This window comes from Rutidosis leptorrhynchoides, chromosome 8, assembly GCF_046630445.1.
Source record: "Rutidosis leptorrhynchoides isolate AG116_Rl617_1_P2 chromosome 8, CSIRO_AGI_Rlap_v1, whole genome shotgun sequence".
NCBI classification, from domain to species: domain Eukaryota; kingdom Viridiplantae; phylum Streptophyta; class Magnoliopsida; order Asterales; family Asteraceae; genus Rutidosis; species Rutidosis leptorrhynchoides.
Genome location: NC_092340.1, coordinates 270,877,234 through 270,899,170, shown reverse-complemented (window position 1 = coordinate 270,899,170; position 21,937 = coordinate 270,877,234).

The following is a 21,937-nucleotide window of genomic DNA, read 5'->3' as shown; positions in this document are numbered from 1 at the left end:
TAGAGTTCAATATGAAACCATAGCAATTTGATTCACTCAAAACGGATTTAAAATGAAGAAGTTATGGGTAAAACAAGATTGGATAATTTTTCTCATTTTAGCTACGTGAAAATTGGTAACAAATCTATTCCAACCATAACTTAATCAACTTGTATTGTATATTATGTAATCTTGAGATACCATAGACACGTATACAATGTTTCGACCTATCATGTCGACACATCTATATATATTTCGGAACAACCATAGACACTCTATATGTGAATGTTGGAGTTAGCTATACAGGGTTGAGGTTGATTCCAAAATATATATAGTTTGAGTTGTGATCAATACTGAGATACGTATACACTGGGTCGTGGATTGATTCAAGATAATATTTATCGATTTATTTCTGTACATCTAACTGTGGACAACTAGTTGTAGGTTACTAACAAGGACAGCTGACTTAATAAACTTAAAACATCAAAATATATTAAAAGTGTTGTAAATATATTTTGAACATACTTTGATATACATGTATATATTGTTATAGGTTCGTGAATCAACCAGTGGCCAAGTCTTACTTCCCGACGAAGTAAAAATCTGTGAAAGTGAGTTATAGTCCCACTTTTAAAATCTAATATTTTTGGGATGAGAATACATGCAGGTTTTATAAATGATTTACAAAATAGACACAAGTACGTGAAACTACATTCTATGGTTGAATTATCAAAATCGAATATGCCCCTTTTTATTAAGTCTGGTAATCTAAGAATTAGGGAACAGACACCCTAATTGACGCGAATCCTAAAGATAGATCTATTGGGCTTAACAAACCCCATCCAAAGTACCGGATGCTTTAGTACTTCGAAATTTATATCATATCCGAAGGGTGTCCCGGAATGATGGGGATATTCTTATATATGCATCTTGTTAATGTCGGTTACCAGGTGTTCACCATATGAATGATTTTTATCTATATGTATGGGATGTGTATTGAAATATGAAATCTTGTGGTCTATTATTATGATTTGATATATATAGGTTAAACCTATAACTCACCAACATTTTTGTTGACGTTTTAAGCATGTTTATTCTCAGGTGATTATTAAGAGCTTCCGCTGTCGCATACTTAAATAAGGACGAGATTTGGAGTCCATGCTTGTATGATATTGTGTAAAAACTGCATTCAAGAAACTTATTTTGTTGTAACATATTTGTATTGTAAACCATTATGTAATGGTCGTGTGTAAACAGGATATTTTAGATTATCATTATTTGATAATCTACGTAAAGCTTTTTAAACCTTTATTGATGAAATAAAGGTTATGGTTTGTTTTAAAATGAATGCAGTCTTTGAAAAACGTCTCATATAGAGGTCAAAACCTCGCAACGAAATCAATTAATATGGAACGTTTTTAATCAATAAGAACGGGACATTTCATTTAATTTCTCGATTCCGACATATATTATCTGCTGAAATTAATTTACCATTTGCTAATTCGAGTAAAAATTTACTATCCAAAGGCTTCAATGGACAACTTAATTTAGCACAAAAATCTCTACTCATATAGCTTCTATCCGCACCCGAATCAAATAAAACGTAAGCAGATTTATTGTCAATAAGAAACGTACCCGTAACAAGCTCCGGGTCTTCCTGTGCCTCTACCGCATTAATATTGAAAACTCTTCCGCGGCCTTGTCCATTCGTGTTCTCTTGGTTCGGGCAATTTCTAATAATGTGGCCCGGTTTTCCACATTTATAACAAATTACATTGGCATAACTTGCTCCGACACTACTTGCTCCGCCATTACTCGTTCCGACTTCATTTGTTCCTTTCGTTCTATTAACCCCCGGTCCGTAGACCTCACACTTCGCCGCGCTATGACCATTTCTTTTACACTTGTTGCAAAATTTGGTGCAGAACCCCGAGTGATACTTTTCACACCTTTGGCATAGCTGCTTCTGATTGTTGTTGTTGTTGTTGCGGTTATTATTGTTGTTGGGATGATTATTGTAGTTGCTGTTGTTGTTGTTGTTATTGTTGGGCCATTTGTTGTAGTTGCGATTGATGTTGCGATCGTTGGGATAATTTTTGCGATAATTGTTGTAATTGCTGTTGTTGTTGTATTGGTGATTCTTATCACCGTTTTCCTCCCACTTTCTTTTGACTTGCATCACATTGGCCTCTTCAGCAGTCTATTCTTTAATTCTTTCTTCAATCTGGTTCACTAGTTTGTAAGCCATTCTACATGCCTGTTGTATGGAGGCGGGCTCGTGTGAACTTATATCTTCTTGGATTCTTTCCGGTAATCCTTTTACAAACGCGTCGATCTTCTCTTCCTCATCTTCGAATGCTCCCGGACACAATAGGCACAATTCTGTGAATCGTCTTTCGTACGTGGTAATATCAAATCCTTGGGTTCGTAACCCTCTAAGTTCTGTCTTGAGCTTATTAACCTCGGTTCTGGGACGGTACTTCTCGTTCATCAAATGCTTGAATGCTGACCACGGTAGTGCGTACGCATCGTCTTGTCCCACTTGCTCTAGATAGGTATTCCACCATGTTAACGCAGAACCTGTGAAGGTATGCGTAGCGTACTTCACTTTGTCCTCTTCAGTACACTTACTTATGGCAAACACCGATTCGACCTTCTCGGTCCACCGTTTCAATCTGATCGGTCCTTCGGTTCCATCAAATTCCAAAGGTTTGCAGGCAGTGAATTCTTTGTAGGTGCATCCTACACGATTTCCTGTACTGCTAGATCCAAGGTTATTGTTGGTATGTAGCGCAGCCTGTACTGCGGCTATGTTTGAAGCTAGAAAAGTACGGAATTCCTCTTCATTCATATTCACGGTGTGTCGAGTAGTCGGTGCCATTTCCTTCAAAATAATCAAATGGAACAAGTTAATCATACAGAATATTAAGAGTAGTTAATAGTATTTCGTAGCATAATATGAACTCATTTATAAAAGCTTTTTCTTCATATTAGCGTTTTATAAGTTTAAATTCGGGTAGTACCTACCCGTTAAGTTCATACTTAGTAGCTAATATACAATTCAACTACTACAATTCTATATGAAAAACTGATTATAATAATATTTCGCGTTCAAAATTTTACACAATATTTTACAAACTTACAATACCGCTTATTTTACATATAGCATGAAATATAGCACACAATAAATTTGATACAAGATGGTTGTGAAGATAATTCTAGCTAGTACACAAGTCATTCAGCAAAGGCAATAAAGACACGTAATTCATACGTCCAGAAACAAGTCATGCATTCTGGTTTTACTAGGATTACTTCCCATCCTTGGTTTTGTGGAACATAACCGTTATGGCCGTTGATAAGACAGCGTGTTGTAACGTCGTCAAAGGGACGAGGGTTACGTAATGTCCAACAGTCCCGTAACAATCTAAAAACCTCATTTCTTACCCCAATTACCGACTCCGTCACTTGTGGGAATGTTTTGTTTAATAGTTGTAGCCCGATGTTCTTGTTCTCACTTTGGTGAGAAGCGAACATTACTAATCCGTAAGCATAACATGCTTCTTTATGGTGCATGTTAGCCGCTTTTTCTAAATCACGAAGTCCAATATTCGGATATATTGAGTCAAAATAATTTCTTAACCCATTGAGTAAAATAGCATTTGGGTTCCCCGCAATATATGCGTCAAAGTAAACACATCGTATCTTATGGATTTCCCAATGTGATATCCCCCATCTTTCGAACGAAAGCCTTTTATAAACCAAGGCATTCTTAGAACGTTCTTTGAATGTCTTACAAACCGATCTCGCCTTAAATAGTTGTGCCGAAGAATTCTGACCGACTCTAGACAAGATTTCATCAATCATGTCTCCGGGTAGGTCTCTTAAAATATTGGGTTGTCTATCCATTTTGTGTTTTTATACTGTAAAATAGACAAGAGTTAGATTCATAAAAAAATACTTATTAATACAAGCAATTTTTACATATATCATAAAGCATAAGCACACTATATTACATATATTACACCACACGAATACAACTATCTTATTCCGACTCGCTTGTTTCTTCTTCTTCGGTTTTGGTTCGTTTTGCCAAGTTTCTAGGGATATATGATGTTTCCCTAATACGAGCCGTCGTTTTCCACATTGGTTTAGAAAAACCTGGTGGTTTAGAGGTTCTCAGGTCATTGTTACAACTTAAGGACTTCGGGGGTTGACGATACATATAAAGTTCATCGGGGTTGGAATTAGATTTCTCTATTTTTATGCCCTTTCCCTTATTATTTTCTTTTGCCTTTTTAAATTCAGTTGGGGTAATTTCTATAACATCATCGGAATTCTCGTCGGAATCCGATTCATCGGAGAATTGGTAATCCTCCCAATATTTTGCTTCCTTGGCGGAAACACCATTGACCATAATTAACCTTGGTCGGTTGGTTGAGGATTTTCTTTTACTTAACCGTTTTATTATTTCCCCCCACCGGTTCTATTTCTTCATCCGGTTCCGATTCTTCTTCCGGTTCCGATTCTTCTTCCGGTTCCGACTCTTCTTCCGGTTCCTCTTCGGGAACTTGTGAATCAGTCCACGAATCATTCCAATTTACATTTGACTCTTCATTATTATTAGGTGAGTCAATGGGACTTGTTCTAGAGGTAGACATCTATCACATAATATCAAACGCGTTAAGAGATTAATATATCACATAATATTCACATGTTAAAAATATATAGTTTCCAACAAAATTTGTTAAGCAATCATTTTTCAAGTAAACACGGTCGAAGTCCAGACTCACTAATGCATCCTAACAAACTCGATAAGACACACTAATGCAAAATTCTGGTTCTCTAAGACCAACGCTCGGATACCAACTAAAATGTCCCGTTCTTATTGATTAAAAACGTTCCATATTAATTGATTTCGTTGCGAGGTTTTGACCTCTATATGAGACGTTTTTCAAAGACTGCATTCATTTTAAAACAAACCATAACCTTTATTTCATCAATAAAGGTTTAAAAAGGTTTACGTAGCTAATCAACTAATGATAATCTAAAATATCCTGTTTACACACGACCATTACAAAATGGTTTACAATACAAATATGTTACAACAAAATAAGTTTCTTGAATGCAGTTTTTACACAATATCATACAAGCATTGACTCTAAATCTCGTCCTTATTTAAGTATGCGACAGCAGAAGATCTTAATAATCACCTGAGAATAAACATGCTTAAAACGTCAACAAAAATGTTGGTGAGTTATAGGTTTAACCTATATATATCAAATCATAATAATAGACCACAAGATTTCATATTTCAATACACATCCCATACATAAAAATAAAAGTCATTCATATGGTGAACACCTGGTAACCGACATTAACAATATGCATATAAGAATATCCCCATCATTCCGGGATCCTCCTTCGGACATGATATAAGAATATCTTGAATCAATCTACGACCCAGTGTATACGTATCTCAGTATTGATCACAACTCAAACTATATATATTTTAGAATCAACCTCAACCCTGTATAGCTAACTCCAACATTCTCATATAGAGTGTCTATGGTTGTTCCGAAATATATATAGATGTGTCGACATGATAGGTCGAAACATTGTATACGTGTCTATGGTATCTCAAGATTACATAATATACAATACAAGTTGATTAAGTTATGGTTGGAATAGATTTGTTACCAATTTTCACGTAGCTAAAATGAGAAAAATTATCCAATCTTGTTTTACCCATAACTTCTTCATTTTAAATCCGTTTTGAGTGAATCAAATTGATATGGTTGCATATTGAACTCTATTTTATGAATCTAAATAGAAAAAGTATAGGTTTATAGTCAGAAAAATAAGTTACAAGTTGTTTTTGTAAAGGTAGTCATTTCAGTCGAAAGAACGACGTCTAGATGACCATTTTAGAAAACATACTTCCACTTTGAGTTTAACCATAATTTTTGGATATAGTTTCATGTTCATAATAAAAATCATTTTCTCAGAATAACAACTTTTAAATCAAAGTTTATCATAGTTTTTAATTAACTAACCCAAAACAACCCGCGGTGTTACTACGACGGCGTAAATCCGGTTTTATGGTGTTTTTCGTGTTTTCAGGTTTTAAATCATTAAGTTAGCATATCATATAGATATAGAACATGTGTTTAGTTGATTTTAAAAGTCAAGTTAGAAGGATTAACTTTTGTTTGCGAACAAGTTTAGAATTAACTAAACTATGTTCTAGTGATTACAAGTTTAAAACTTCGAATAAGATAGCTTTATATGTATGAATCGAATGATGTTATGAACATCATTACTACCTTAAGTTCCTTGGATAAACCTACTGGAAAAGAAAAAAATGGATCTAGCTTCAACGGATCCTTGGATGGCTCGAAGTTCTTGAAGCAGAATCATGACACGAAAACAAGTTCAAGTAAGATCATCACTTGAAATAAGATTTTTATAGTTATAGAAATTGAACCAAATTTTGAATATGATTATTACCTTGTATTAGAATGATAACCTACTGTAAGAAACAAAGATTTCTTGAGGTTGGATGATCACCTTACAAGATTGGAAGTGAGCTAGCAAACTTGAAAGTATTCTTGATTTTATGTAACTAGAACTTGTAGAATTTATGAAGAACACTTAGAACTTGAAGATAGAACTTGAGAGAGATCAATTAGATGACGAAAATTGAAGAATGAAAGTGTTTGTAGGTGTTTTTGGTCGTTGGTGTATGGATTAGATATAAAGGATATGTAATTTTGTTTTCATGTAAATAAGTCATGAATGATTACTCATATTTTTGTAATTTTATGAGATATTTCATGCTAGTTGCCAAATGATGGTTCCCACATGTGTTAGGTGACTCACATGGGCTGCTAAGAGCTGATCATTGGAGTGTATATACCAATAGTACATACATCTAAAAGCTGTGTATTGTACGAGTACGAATACGGGTGCATACGAGTAGAATTGTTGATGAAACTGAACGAGGATGTAATTGTAAGCATTTTTGTTAAGTCGAAGTATTTTGATAAGTGTATTGAAGTCTTTCAAAAGTGTATAAATACATATTAAAACACTACATGTATATACATTTTAACTGAGTCGTTAAGTCATCGTTAGTCGTTACATGTAAGTGTTGTTTTGAAACCTTTAGGTTAACGATCTTGTTAAATGTTGTTAACCCAATGTTTATAATATCAAATGAGATTTTTAAATTATTATATTATCATGATATTATCATGTATGAATATCTCTTAATATGATATATATATACATTAAATGTCTTTACAATGATAATCGTTACATATATGTCTCGTTTAAAAATCATTAAGTTAGTAGTCTTGTTTTTACATATGTAGCTCATTGTTAATATACTTAATGATATGTTTACTTATCATAGTATCATGTTAACTATATATATATATATATATATATATATATATATATATATATATATATATATATATATATCCATATATATGTCATCATATAGTTTTTACAAGTTTTAACGTTCGTGAATCACCGGTCAACTTGGGTGGTCAATTGTCTATATGAAACATATTTCAATTAATCAAGTCTTAACAAGTTTGATTGCTTAACATGTTGGACACATTTAATCATGTAAATATCAATCTTAATTAATATATATAAACATGGAAAAGTTCGGGTCACTACATCCTTTCAGTCAACGGTCACAACGGTTACTTTCCACAAGACCAAGGATGGGAAATAGTATTAGTAAAACCCGAATGCATGACTTGTTTCTGGACTTTCGAATTATGTATCTTTATTGCCTTTGCTGAACGACTTGCGTTAAACTAGAAATTGTCTTTGCAACTGCTTTGTATCGAAGTTATTGTGTGCTATATTTTATGCTATATGTAAAATAGCAGTATTGTAAGCTTGTAAAATATGGTATAAAAGTTTGAACGCGAAATATTATTGTAATCAGTTTTTCATATTGAATTGTAGTAGTTGAATTGTATATTAGCTATTAAGTATGAACTTAACGGGTAGGTACTACCCGGATTAAAACTTATAAAACGCTAATCTGAAGAAAAAGCTTTTATAAATAAGTTCATATTATGCAACAAAATACTATTGACTACTCTTAATATTCTATATGATTAACTCATTTCTTTTGGCTATTTTTGAAGAAAATGGCACTGACTACTCGACACACCATGAATATGAGTGAAGAAGAATTTCGTACCTTTCTTGCTGCGAACATAGCCGCAGTGCAGGCTGCAATGCAAAATAACAACAATAACTCTGGATCTAGCAGTGGAACTAATTCTACAAGAAATCGTGTAGGATGCTCCTACAAAGAATTCACTGCATGTAAACCTCTAGAATTCGAGGGAACCGAAGGACCAATCAGATTGAAACGGTGGACCGAGAAGGTCGAATCGGTGTTTGCCATAAATAAGTGCACTGAAGAAGACAAAGTAAAGTACGCTACGCATACCATTACATGTACTGTGTTAACATGGTGGAACACCTATCTCGAGCAGGTGGGACAAGATGCTGCTTACGCACTACCATGGTCAGCATTCAAACACTTAATGAACGAGCAGTACCATCCCAGAAACGAGGTCAATAAGCTCAAGGTAGAGCTTAGAGGGTTACGAACACAAGGGTTTGATATTACCACTTACGAATGACGATTCACAGAGTTGTGCCTATTGTGTCCGGGGGCGTTCGAAGATGAAGAAGAGAAGATCGACGCATTTGTAAAAAGGTTACCAGAAAGAATTCAAGAAGATGTGAGTTCACACGAACCCGCCTCCGTACAAAAGGCAAGTCGAATGGCTCATAAACTCATAAATCAGATTGAGGGAAGAATTAAAGAGCAGGCAGATGAAGAAGCCAACACGAAACAAGTCAAGAGGAAGTGGGAAGAAAACAGTGACAAGAGTCACCAATACAACAACAACAACAATAATCGCAATTACAAACGCAATAACTACCACCACAACCGCAACTTTAACCACAACAACAATAACAATCTCAACAACAACTACAACAACTATTCCAACAATAACAACAACCGCAACAACAACAATCCTAACAATAACAACCAGAGGCAGAAACCATGCCAGAGGTGTGAAGGATACCATCCGACTGGGCTTTGTACAACATCGTGTACTAAGTGTAATAGAAAGGGTCATGGTACAATGAAGTGTGAAGTTTACGGACCAATGGCTACCAAAAATAAAGGAACAAATAATGTCGGAACAAATAATACCGCCATTATTTGTTATGGATATGGGAAGCCGGGTTATATCAGAAATGAATGCCTAAATCAGGGGAATACTAATGGACAGGGCCGCGGAAGAGTTTTTAATATTAATACGGCAGAAGCGCAGGAAAACCCGGAGCTTGTTACGGGTATGTTTCTTATTGACAATAAATCTGCTTATGTTTTATCTGATTCGGGTGCGGATAGAAGCTATACGAGTAAAGATATTTGTGCTAAATTAAGTTTTCCATTGACGCCTTTGGATAATAAATTTTTACTCTAATTAGCAAACGGTAAATTAATTACAACAGATAATATATGTCGGAATCGAGAAATTAAACTGGTTAGCGAAATGTTTTAAGATTGATTTGATACCAGTAGAGTTAGGGAGTTTTGATGTGATAATTGGCATGGAATGGTTGAAAGAGGTGAAAGTAGAAATCGTTTGTTACAAAAATGCGATTCGCATTATGCGAGAAAAAGGAAAACCCTTAATGGTGTACGGAGAAAAGAGCAACCGAAGAAAAGGTTGCTATGCTGTTCTAGCAAAGGTTGCTATGCTGTTCTAGCACATGTTGAGAAAGTACAAACCGAAGAAAAGAACATCAATGATGTTCCCGTCGTAAAAGAATTTCCCGATGTATTTCCGAAAGAATTACCGGGATTACCTCCGCACCGATCCGTTGAATTTCAAATAGATCTTGTACCGAGAGCTACACCAATAGCTCGTGCTCCATACAGACTCGCACCTAGCGAAATGAAGGAACTCCAGAGTCAATTACAAGAACTTTTAGAGTGTGGTTTCATTCGACCAAGCACATCACCGTGGGGAGCTCGTATTTTGTTTGTCAAGAAGAAAGATGGTACACTCAGATTGTGTATAGACTACCGAGAGTTGAACAAACTTACCATCAAGAACCGTTATCCACTAACAAGAATTGACGACTTATTTGATCAACTACAAGGCTCGTCAGTTTATTCGAAGATAGATTTACGTTCTGGGTATCATCAAATGCGGGTGAAGGAGGATGATATTCCGAAGACTGCTTTCAGAACGCGTTACAGTCATTACGAGTTTATAGTTATGCCGTTTGGGTTGACTAACGTACCAGCTGTTTTTATGGACCTCATGAACCGAGTGTGTGGACCATACCTTGAAAAGTTTGTCATTGTTTTCATCGATGACATACTTATTTACTCAAAGAATGATCAAGAGCACGAAGAACATTTGAGAAAAGTGCTAGAGTTGTTGAGGAAAGAAAAATTGTACGCTAAGTTTTCAAAGTGTGCATTTTGGTTGGAAGAAGTTCAATTCCTCGGTCACATAGTGAACAAAGATGGTATTCAGGTGGATCCAGCAAAGATTGAAACCGTTGAAAAGTGGGAAACCCCGAACAATCCGAAGCATATACGCCAATTTTAGGATTGGCTGGTTACTACAGAAGATTCATTCAAGATTTTTCAAAAATAGCAAAACCCTTGACTACATTAACGCATAAATTGTAATGACCTGCACTTTTTCGATCATTCTATACTGGTAAGATTAATATTTACATAAATTAAACCTTACCAACATGATAAGCAATCCAAATTGTTGAGATTTATGTTTTTGAAAAGAGTTTTACACAACGTTTGACCGTCTAGTTTGACCGATGATATCACGAACTATATAACATATGATAATTATACGTTTGTGTATATATATGTATATATACATATTTAACATGATCTAAGAATGTTTTAATATCTCATTTTGTATTAATAACAATAAGTTATATGTATATTTTGAAACTACTAACTTAAGTTTTCAAAACGATAACCATACGCAACGTTATTTGACTTAAATACTTATGACCTATAATGTTTATACATATATCGTATAAGTAATGAATTTAATCACTTTTAAGAACTTAAATACATAAAACCATATAAGTGTATTCACAAAAGATAGCTATATTTGAATCCTCATTCCATTTTTCACAAAATTTCTATACGTATATCTAGAGTATATGTACTCGTATCATACGCAGCTTCTAGATGTATTTACTATTAGTATATACCAATAAAAATCTGCTCCTTAGCAGCCTTAAATGATTAAGAAACATGTGGAACCAACCATTTGTCAAGTAGCATGAATTATTTAGCAAGAAAACAAAGTTAGGTATCTTTTTTTTCCTTTATAACCTAAAAACGTTTTTATGCATGCACACCATTTCTTCACCCCATTTTCTCATACTTACACTTCCATTTCTCTCTCAAAATACTCTTAACTTCATACTTGATCATCTCCAAGCATTTTCTCCATCATTTAGCTTCAAAAACAACACTTAAATCTCATAAGAAAACCTTACAAAAACACTTCAAGAAATCCTTCTAAGAACACAAACTTACTTCCAATCTTTCATCCAATTCCATCACCCTTTTGGTTCTAGGTTCTTACTCCTCTTTTACAGAAACCTTGTCCAAGGAACTTGAGGTAGTATCTATGTTCATAACCTTATTCGATTCATATATATATATAGCTATCATATTTTGTGGTATACAATTTTAACAACAAGAACATAGTTTGAATGTTTTCAAACTTGTTTGCAAACTAAATAGATCCTTCTAACTTAACTTTTAAAATACTTCAAGACCTGTAATATAACTTAAATATATGCTAATTTAACAAGGTATAACATGGTTTTTCAAAGAACACCTTAAAAACTGTTTTTACGACGTCGGAGTGTAACCGGGGGCTGTTTTGTGTTGGATAATTAAAAACCATCTTAAACTTTGAATTGAAGGTTTATGTTCTGGAAAAATGATTTTTACTATGAATATGGTAACACATAAAAATTTCATGATTTAATTCAAAGTATAAGTATTTTTAGAAAAATAATCATTTAAGGTTGCCTACATAAAGGAAAAGGTTTAACTTCATAAGTTTCACTAAAGTTTCACCTATGCCGTGTGATTTTGAATACAAACTAAGATATTTACAGTTCATAGTCTTAAAGAGGAACTCGATCCAAGGAGATGGCAAGTTGAATCAACGAAAACGGAGTTGTAACGAAGAAACTATGACCGAAACAAAATTGGCTATCCAAGACTAGTTTAACTTCGGGATTAATTGGAGAAAATTAAAATAAATCACATCTTTTTAAGATAACATGATATTTTATATATATGTACTCATAATTCAATTTTATATGGTTCAGGATCACCCGTAAACAACACGAGAAGATTAATCATAAGATCCCATGTTTGTACGCAACACTTCATTTGACAACACCGGTACTTTATGTACGCAACACGTCATTTGACAACACCGGTACCGTGGGTCAAGATTAATCTCGACCAATACATATACGTTGGGGGTTTTATTTATTTCGTTGGGGGTTTATTAAACATCTAAATATGAACCATTAAAATTGAATTACTAACAACTAACTGCTAACTACGGACTAAGGAATTATAAAAAGTATTAAAAGTATAACAAGAATATATATGTGACGTTGTTTAAAAAGAAAAGGTATTGATATATTATATATGGATAGGTTCGTGATATCAACCGGGAGACCAAGTCAAAATATATATATCTTCAAGACGAAAGTGAGTATATAGTCCCACTTTTAAACTTTAAATATTTCGGGATGAGAATACATGTATTTTATGTTTTACGATATGGACACAAGTAACTGAAAAATATATTCTACGTTGAGTTGTACCACTGGCATACTTCCCTGTAGCTTGGTAACTACTATTTACAGCGGTATTGTATACACGAATCCTGTTGATAGATCTATCGGGCCTGACAACCCCAACCGGACTGGACGACCAGTATTCAACGGTTGCACAGTACTTCGTTTCGTGACTACACTTGGTACGGTGTAGTAAGATTTCATAATAAAGGGAATATGTGACGTGATTAAATGTTAAGTATGGTTACCAAGTGCTCAACCACTTAGAATATTTTTATTAAAATGTTTATATATGAAATCTTGTGGTCTATATATATATATATATATATATATATATATATATATATATATATATATATATATATATATATATATATATATATATATATATATTGCTGCCGGCATTAAACCTATATCTCACCAACTTTATGTTGACGTTTTAAACATGTCTATTCTCAGGTGATAACTAAAAGCTTCCGCTGCAACATGTTGAATTTAAACAAGGTCTTGAGTATGCATATTTGTGTCAAAAATAAAACTGCATATCGGAGGATTTGTAATGTAAAATATGCTAGAAATCGTATTGTTATCATCACATGTAAAGTTTGTAAGTCTAAGATTATCGCTAAACGATAATCATCTTTTTATTGTCTAAAGCTTGTATTAAAATAAGAGTTATGGTTTGTAATGTAAAATAAATGCAGTTGTTCTTTTAAAAATGTCGCATATAGAGGTCAATACCTCGCAATGAAATCATACGTTATCTAACTCGTTCTTATGGTTAAGGACGGGTTATGACATGTGGTATCAGAGCGGTGGTCTTAGCGAACCAGGTTTGCATTAGTGTGTCTAACTGATAAGTCGTTAGGATACATTAGTAAGTCTGGACTTTGACCGAGTCTGATTTAAAAACCATTGCTTATCATTGTTGGTTAAAATTTATATGTAAATATTATGTAGTACTAATGGGTTAGTTGTTGTGTGATAGATGTCGGGCTCAAAACTTGTTATCACATTCAGCGACTCCGAACCAGAATCTTCAGATGGTGTTCCAGTCATTAACCTATCCGATGACGAAAATAATATCTTTGGGGAAGACTCACAAATTCCGGATGAACCGACTATAGAGAACCCGGAAAGTGAACCCGAGGAGGAAAGTGAACCCGAGGAGGAAAGTGAACCCGAGGAGGAAAGTGAACCCGAGGAAGAAATACAGGAAATTACAAAAGAAGAGTTCGAACTAGGAAAGAAACGAAAGGCTAATGAATTAGAAAATTCAAATCCTGAGTTTAATAAGGATGATGTGGCACCAACTCCACTAGACACTACCACCCCTATTCCCGCTATTCCTATTCGTTCTATCCCGGCATCCAGTTCTTCAGTCCCACAGCCAAAATATAGGCAGACAGCCAGGATAAGCGTTAAGCGATTCTTTGAACCTAAACGTCCTAGAAAATAGACCAAACGATGCGCTGCCGTATTAAACCATGGGATCATATAATGTTTTGTATAATATTATTAGTGTGGTTTGCTTAATGTTCGATGTAAGATAAGCATATGTAAAATAGTGAAGTGTGAAATGCAATAATTTTCCATGGTTAAGTATTATTTAGATGGTAGTAATTGATTCTGTCCTAAGCTATTAAGTATGGACATTAACGGGTAGGTACTACCCTAGATATAATTATAAAACGCTAATAAGAAGAAAAGGCTTTTATAATAATACCTGGTTCATATTATTAATAAGCTATAATGTACTGTAAATATACACTACATCTATAATATTCCATGTGAATAATTATTTTCTTTTCATTCTTATAGAAGAATATGGCGCGAATGAACCGAATGACGGAACAAGAAATCCAGGAACTCATCAATCAGCGAGTGAACGACAGAATGTTATGGGTCGAGGCTGCAAGAGGTGCTGCAGTTAACCCAAATCCTCGTGTGGGGTGCACTTACAAAACTTTTCAAGCTTGCAAGCCCTCATCATTCAGTGGAACAGAAGGACCGATCGGTTTAACCCGGTGGATAGAAAAGATGGAAACTGTGTTCAAAATCAGTGGTTGTGTTGAAAAGGACATGACCAAATACGCATCGTGCACTTTACAAGATAGTGCACTCACGTGGTGGAAAAATTATGTGAAGGCTGTAGGAGGAGATGTAGCTTATGATACTCCGTGGGAAGAATTCAAAACAATGTTAATCAATGAATATTGTCCAAGGAACGAGGTTAGGAAGTTGGAAGATGAGTTACGAAGTCTGAAGGTTATTGGTACTGAAATCACCAACTACAATCAGCGATTCATGGAATTAGTTTTGATATGTCCTGAATTGGTTCCAACCGAAGAACGGAAGATTGAAATGTACAAAGATGGTTTGCCCAAAAAGGTCAAGGCAAATGTTACAGCATCGAAACCTAAGACAATTCATGAAGCTATAACCATGGCAAACGAGCTAATGGATCAGGTCATCATGGATAAGAAAGCATCCAATACTGATGTGAAGGTATCAGGTAACAAAAGAAAGTGGAATGGAAATTATGATCGAGGTAACCAACAACAATCTTTTAAGAAACAAGAAACCACGCAAGGTGCAGGTAGTGGTTCAAGCTTTGGTTACAAAGGACAAAATCCTTTATGCAACCGATGCCACAAACATCACTCTGGTTACTGTAATGTGGTATGCAACAAATGTAATCGAAAGGGTCATCTTGCTGAAGATTGTAGGGCTCTCGTTACAAATACAAATGGTACCAAGACTCCTGCCACTAATGAAAATAGAACTGCTTTGGCTACCATTACTTGTTATGGGTGTGGAAAACAAGGTCACTATAAGAGCAAGTGTCCGAATCCAGAGAAGAATAATGGATCTGCACGTGGAAGAGCATTTGTTATTAATGCTAGAGAGGCGTGTGAAGACCCGGAGCTTGTTACGGGTACGTTTACCATTAATAACTTATCCGCATCTATTATATTTGATACTGGTGCCGATAGAAGTTACGTGAGTAGAGGCTTTTACGCTAAATTGAATTGTTCATCATTACCTCTAGATGCTAAGTACATGATTGAGTTAGCTAATGGTAAACTAATTAAAGCCGATAAAATTTGCCGTGATTGTAAAATAAATTTAGCCAGAGAAATGTTTAAAATTGACTTGATACCCGTAGAATTAGGAAGTTTTGATGTAATAGTCAGCATGGACTGGATGTCCAAAATAGGAGCTGAAGTTGTGTGCGCCAAGAAGGCAATTCGCATTCCTCGTAAGGATAAAACGCCAGTAATGATTTATGGAGAGAAGGGTAACTCAAAGCTAAAACTCATTAGTTATTTGAAAGCTCAAAAGTGCTTGAAGAAAGGGTTCTATGCTATCTTAGCACATGTTAATAAAGTCGAAGCAAAGGAAAAAGTGAAGAGCATCAATGACGTGCCTGTGGCAAGAGATTTTCCTGAAGTCTTTCTGGAAAAGTTGCCGGGATTACCTCCATTTAGATCTGTAGAATTTCAAATAGATTTAGTACCAGGAGCTACACCAGTGGCTCGTGCTCCATATAGACTTGCACCGTCCGAGTTAAAAGAACTTCAGAGTCAGTTAAAAGAATTACTGGATCATGGATTCATACGACCAAGTACTTCACCGTGGGGAGCTCCGATTCTATTTGTTAAAAAGAAAGATGGATCTTTTAGGATGTGTATAGATTATCGTGAATTAAATAAGTTAACTATCAAGAATCGGTATCCACTACCGAGAATTGACGACTTATTTGATCAACTCCAAGGATCATGTGTGTACTCAAAAATTGACTTAAGGTCGGGCTATCATCAATTACGTGTCAAAGAAGAGGACATTCCGAAAACTGCTTTTCGGACACGTTATGGTCATTACGAATTTTTGGTCATGCCGTTTGGGTTGACAAATGCGCCAGCTGTATTCATGGACCTCATGAATCGAGTTTGTAGTCCATATTTAGATAAGTTTGTTATCGTTTTCATTGATGATATTCTTATCTATTCCAAGAGTGAGCAAGAGCATGAGCAGCATTTAAGGTTGATATTAGAGTTGTTGAGAAAAGAACAGCTATATGCTAAATTTTCTAAATGTGCTTTCTGGTTGAAAGAAGTGCAATTTCTTGGCCACGTTGTTAGTAGCAAAGGAATTCAGGTTGATCCAGCAAAAATTGAAGCCATTGAAAAATGGGAGACTCCTAAGACACCAACGCAGATACGTCAATTTTTGGGTTTAGCCGGTTATTATAGAAGGTTTATTCAAGATTTTTCCCGAATAGCTAAGCCGTTGACAGCGTTAACGCAAAAAGGGAAGAAATATGAATGGACTTCTGAGCAGGAGAGTGCATTTCAATTACTAAAGAAGAAGTTAACTACGGCGCCTATTTTATCGTTACCAGAAGGGAACGATGATTTTGAAATATATTGTGACGCTTCGCGACAAGGTTTTGGTTGCGTTCTTATGCAACGAAAGAAAGTTATTGCATACGCATCCCGACAATTGAAGATTCACGAGCGGAATTATACGACGCATGATCTAGAACTGGGAGCAGTCGTGTTTGCATTAAAGATATGGAGACACTACTTGTATGGGGTTAAATGCACTGTGTTTACTGATCATAAAAGCCTTCAACATATTTTTGATCAGAAACAGCTGAACATGAGACAACGTAGGTGGGTCGAGTTAATAAACGACTATGATTGTGAAATTCGTTATCATCCCGGGAAGGCGAACGTGGTGGCCGATGCTTTAAGCAGAAAGGAACGAGAACCAATTCAAGTACGAGCGATGAATATACAAATTCGCATGAATCTCAACTCACAAATCAAAGAAGTTCAACGAGAAGCACTTACTAAAGAAAATATAGGAAATGAAATAATGAAGAAGTATGAGAAGCAACTCATTATGCGGGAAGATGGAATTCGATATTTTGCAAATCGTATTTGGGTACCGAAGTTGGGTGGATTAAGGAAGTTGATATTGAACGAGGCACATAAGACAAGATACTCGATACATCCTGGAGTTGGAAAGATGTATCAAGATCTTAAGACACATTATTGGTGGCCTAATTTAAAGACAGACGTTGCAACATATGTTGGGGAATGTTTAACTTGTTTCAAAGTCAAAGCTGAACACCAAAAGCCGTCAGGGTTACTTCAACAACCAAAAATCCCAGAATGGAAATGGGATGGTATTACCATGGATTTCATCACGAAGTTACCAAAGACTGCTTGGGGATACGACACCATTTGGGTGATTGTTGATCGTCTCACCAAGTCTGAACATTTCTTGCCTATAAAGGAAACAGATAGAATGGAGAAACTATTACGATTGTATATAAAGGAAATTGTTTCAAGGCATGGAATACCTATTTCCATTATATCTGATAGTGATAGTAGATTTACCTCAAAGTTCTGGCAATCACTACAGGAGGCCCTAGGAACTCGTTTGGATATGAGCACCGCATATCATCCGCAAACTGACGGGCAGAGTGAAAGAATAATTCAGACTCTTGAAGACATGCTCAGGGCATGTGTGATCGATTTTGGAAACGGATGGGATAAGTATTTACCGTTAGCAGAATTCTCGTATAATAATAGTTATCATGCGAGCATTAAAGCTGCGCCATTTGAAGCACTGTATGGGAGGAAGTGTAGATCTCCTATCTGTTGGAATGAAGTAGGAGATCGACAATTAACTGGTCCCGAGATCATACATGAAACTACTGAAAAGATAGTACAAATCAAGGAGAGATTGAAAACAGCCCGTAGTCGCCAAAAGAGCTACGCCGATGTCCGAAGGAAACCATTAGAGTTTCAGATCGGTGACATGGTTATGTTAAAGGTGTCACCTTGGAAAGGTGTAATACGTTTTGGAAAAAGGGGTAAACTAAACCCAAGGTATGTAGGCCCGTTCAAGATCATCGAACGCATTGGACCGGTAGCTTATCGACTCGAGTTACCGCAACAACTCGCCGGAGTACATAATACCTTTCACGTCTCGAACCTTAAGAAGTGTCTTGCAAAGGAAGACCTCACCATTCCTCTTGAAGAAATCCATGTCGACGAGAAACTACAATTCATCGAAGAACCAATCGAAATCATGGATCGTGAAGTTAAACGGCTCAAGAAGAGCAACATACCGATCGTTAAGGTTCGTTGGAATGCTCGAAGGGGTCCTGAGTTTACTTGGGAACGAGAGGATCAAATGAAACAAAAGTATCCACACTTGTTTCCCGATGACGCAAAATAGGTACAATTTTAAAATTTCGGGACGAAATTTATTTAACGGGTAGGTACAAAATCTATATTTGAAACCCTTAATGGTGTACGGAGAAAAGAGCAACGCGAAGCAAAATCTTATTAGTAATTTGAAGGCGCAAAAACTAATAAGAAAAGGTTGCTATGCTGTTCTAGCACATGTTGAGAAAGTACAAACCGAAGAAAAGAACATCAATGATGTTCCCGTCGTAAAAGAATTTCCCGATGTATTTCCAAAAGAATTACCGGGATTACCTCCGCACCGATCCATTGAATTTCAAATAGATCTTGTACCGAGAGCTACACCAATAGCTCGTGCTCCATACAAACTCGCACCTAGTGAAATGAAGGAACTCCAGAGTCAATTACAAGAACTTTTAGAGCGTGGTTTCATTCGACCAAGCACATCACCGTGGGGAGCTCGTATTTTGTTTGTCAAGAAGAAAGATGGTACACTCAGATTGTGTATAGACTACCGAGAGTTGAACAAACTTACCATCAAGAACCGTTATCCACTAACAAGAATTGACGACTTATTTGATCAACTACAAGGCTCGTCAGTTTATTCGAAGATAGATTTACGTTCTGGGTATCATCAAATGCGGGTGAAGGAGGATGATATTCCGAAGACTGCTTTCAGAACGCGTTACGGTCATTACGAGTTTATAGTTATGCCGTTTGGGTTGACTAACGTACCAGCTGTTTTTATGGACCTCATGAACCGAGTGTGTGGACCATACCTTGAAAAGTTTGTCATTGTTTTCATCGATGACATACTTATTTACTCAAAGAATGATCAAGAGCACGAAGAACATTTGAGAAAAGTGCTAGAGTTGTTGAGGAAAGAAAAAATGTACGCTAAGTTTTCAAAGTGTGCATTTTGGTTGGAAGAAGTTCAATTCCTCGGTCACATAGTGAACAAAGATGGTATTCAGGTGGATCCAGCAAAGATTGAAACCGTTGAAAAGTGGGAAACCCCGAACAATCCGAAGCATATACGCCAATTTTAGGATTGGCTGGTTACTACAGAAGATTCATTCAAGATTTTTCAAAAATAGCAAAACCCTTGACTACATTAACGCATAAATTGTAATGACCCGCACTTTTTCGATCATTCTATACTTGTAAGATTAATATTTACATAAATTAAACCTTACCAACATGATAAGCAATCCAAATTATTGAGATTTATGTTTTTGAAAAGAGTTTTACACAACGTTTGACCGTCTAGTTTGACCGATGATATCACGAACTATATAACATATGATAATTATACGTTTGTGTATATATATGTATATATACATATTTAACATGATCTAAGAATGTTTTAATATCTCATTTTGTATTAATAACAATAAGTTATATGTATATTTTGAAACTACTAACTTAAGTTTTCAAAACGATAACCATACGCAACGTTATTTGACTTAAATACTTATGACCTATAATGTTTATACATATATCGTATAAGTAATGATTTTAATCACTTTTAAGAACTTAAATACATAAAACCATATAAGTGTATTCACAAAAGATAGCTATATTTGAATCCTCATTCCATTTTTCACAAAATTTCTATACGTATATCTAGAGTATATGTACTCGTATCATACGCAGCTTCTAGATGTATTTACAATTGGTATATACCAATAAAAATCTGCTCCTTAGCAGCCTTAAATGATTAAGAAACATGTGGAACCAACTATTTGTCAAGTATCATGAATTATTTAGCAAGAAAACAAAGTTAGGTATCTTTTTTTTCCTTTATAACCTAAAAACGTTTTTATGCATGCACACCATTTCTTCACCCCATTTTCTCATACTTACACTTCCATTTCTCTCTCAAAATACTCTTAACTTCATAATTGATCATCTCCAAGCATTTTCTCCATCATTTAGCTTCAAAAACAACACTTAAATCTCATAAGAAAACCTTACAAAAACACTTCAAGAAATCCTTCCAAGAACACAAACTTACTTCCAATCTTTCATCCAATTCCATCACCCTTTTGGTTCTAGGTTCTTACTCCTCTTTTACAGAAACCTTGTCCAAGGAACTTGAGGTAGTATCTATGTTCATAACCTTATTCGATTCATATATATATAGCTATCACATTTTGTGGTATACAATTTTAACAACAAGAACATAGTTTGAATGTTTTCAAACTTATTTGCAAACTAAATAGATCCTTCTAACTTAACTTTTAAAATACTTCAAGACCTGTAATATAACTTAAATATATGCTAATTTAACAAGGTATAACATGGTTTTTCAAAGAACACCTTAAAAACTGTTTTTACGACGTCGGAGTGTAACCGGGGGCTGTTTTGGGTTGGATAATTAAAAACCATCTTAAACTTTGAATTGAAGGTTTATGTTCTGGAAAAATGATTTTTACTATGAATATGGTAACACATAAAAATTTCATGATTTAATTCAAAGTATAAGTATTTTTAGAAAAATAATCATTTAAGGTTGCCTACATAAAGGAAAAGGTTTAACTTCATAAGTTTCACTAAAGTTTCACCTATGCCGTGTGATTTTGAATACAAACTAAGATATTTACAGTTCATAGTCTTAAAGAGGAACTCGATCCAAGGAGATGGTAAGTTGAATCAACGAAAACGGAGTTGTAACGAAGAAACTATGACCGAAACAAAATTGGCTATCCAAGACTAGTTTAACTTCGGGATTAATTGGAGAAAATTAAAATAAATCACATCTTTTTAAGATAACATGATATTTTATATAT